We start from the raw sequence: 2,336 nt of genomic DNA on the forward strand, positions 1-2,336 counted from the left end.
TGGAGCAATTCGAAAGCTATCCGAAGTCTGGTGTCAGAGAAAACCCTTAAATATGATAGAATGCACAGGACGGGGTGATGTCACCATGTCATTGTCACTGTGTGATGACATCACCCATAGGAACCCAAAGGTCTGGGTCTGTGCAAACTAGAGGTCCCTCACAGACTGGGAAGGATGGCAGGGTTCCTGACAGGGGAAAGTGAGGACTGCAGATGCTGGAGATCAGAGCTGAAAATGTGCTGCTGGAAAAGCGCAGCAGGTCAGGCAGCATCCAAGGAGCAGGACAATCGAGGTTTAGGGCATGAGCCCTTCTTCAGGCTCATCATGCCCGAAACGACGATTTCCTGCTCCTTGGATGCTGCCTGATCTGCTGCGCTTTTCCTGACAGGGAACCCAGGAGATTTACCAGGATGGTTTTGAGAATGAAAGATTTCAGTGATGAGTTTAGGTTGTTGAAAGGAGAGATTTGACAGAGTGAGATAAGTAGTTTATGATTGGTTAACACAAGGTAAATAAAGTGAAGCTGTTTCCATTAGCTGACCATAAAAGGATTAGAAGAGAGTTCCATCAGTTTGGGAATGTTCCTTAGGGAGATTGCGAGCAAGAAATTTATGCAATGAATGTTAATGACATTAGAATCAATGCTGACCCACAAACGCAAATAATGCTGAGATCCTGATACATTGATGGAGTTCATTCGTAAATAAAAATCGCTCTGATCAATGATGGAATTTGAATTGAATCAATACTAGCATTGACCTGACATAATTAATGTGAAATATGTCTCAATGGACTTTAACCAAACGATTCCAGGACAGAGAGCACATCACCTTTCCACCAATTACTGGTTGGTTCTGGAGAAATCTTCCACTGCTTCTGGAAGTCTTTCCACAGACTGATGTTGTGAGACTTTGCGATGCATAAAGGTCCAACTCTCGGAAGGACATTGCTGGAAATTCTCAACAGATCAGGCAGGTGGGAGTATACACAGTGAACATTTTAGCTCAATGACATTTCATCAACATTTGTTTGAAGTGGGATAAGTAGGCAATAAATAGAAAAAGTAACTGATTGGGAGCAATTGTATGAGCAAGCTAGAGTTTAAATCACAAAGGAAAATACCGTGGATGCTGCAGTAGGAGGTGTGGCGTCTGGTTCAAAGTTTGAGTTCACAGTCACTGAGAGTCAGCTGAACTTGAAATGATAAATCTGCTTATCTTTTCAGAGTGAGTATATACGGTTTAGGAGGACAGATTAAAACGATGGGCTGCCTGTCAGAATCGAAGATGGAGGGCAATCCTTTGTGGTGCACGCCGAATTGTTAACATGTAGTGTGTAATGCTCTATAATTTGGGAGATTGTACTCAGATAATGTGGCTTTTTATGTGCTCATTAGCCCCTTGGTAATACGTCTGCACTCCTTACAAAGGCAGTTGCTATTATATTTCCAGCTCCAAAAAGGTATTTGTTTCTTGGAAGCAATATAATATTTCAATTTGTGGATAACAGTCAAAGGAAAATTTTAACTGCAAACAATAGTCTGAGACGAGTCCTGTGGTGTATCCATGCTTGCATTTTCCTGATCTTCTCTTGAAACTGATGAGCATTGTGATGCTGTCCAGAGGGAAATACAGTCTCTCCAGTGCTTTCTCTGGTCTCCATGGCAGTGAAAGATCTCCTGACCAATATAACAACCATGGCACTGTCTGATTTATAGTCTATGTTTTCGATGAGTTTCCTGCCCACCATTCCTACAAATACATTCACATCTGTCTGCATTTATTTAGTAATGGTAATTCTAGCTGGTTGGTGGTCTCTTGCTCCATATCCCTCCATTCCTTGCACATCCATCTGCTTATGGGGTTAAAAGCCCCTGAAACGCCCCGATCATATCTACCTCCAATACCACCCCTGACATTATGCTCCAGACACCTACAACTCTCAGTGGAAAAAAAATCTTGCCACACATCTCAGTTGAACTTTTCCACTTTCACCTTCAATGTATGCTATATAGTTTAAGAAATTTTAATTCTGGGAAAGAGATTCTGACTGGCAACTCCATTTATGCATCTTATAATTTTATACACTTCAAAAGGAAAATACTCTGAGTTTTTCTAGAGTCTCCTTTAAGCTCATACCCTCTAATACAGGCAGCATTCTGGTAAACATCTTCTTCCCCTCCACATCCTCTCTGTAATGTGGCGACCAGAAATAAACGCAACACTCTAAGTGAAACCAAACGAAAGTCTTGTACAACTGCAACATGACATCCTCGCTCTCATTTCTTCCTTGCACTCCGTGTCGAGCCCTTGAGCTTCTGAACTTCCACTGTAACG

This window comes from Chiloscyllium plagiosum, unplaced genomic scaffold, assembly GCF_004010195.1.
Source record: "Chiloscyllium plagiosum isolate BGI_BamShark_2017 unplaced genomic scaffold, ASM401019v2 scaf_13192, whole genome shotgun sequence".
Classification (NCBI taxonomy): Eukaryota; Metazoa; Chordata; class Chondrichthyes; order Orectolobiformes; family Hemiscylliidae; genus Chiloscyllium; species Chiloscyllium plagiosum.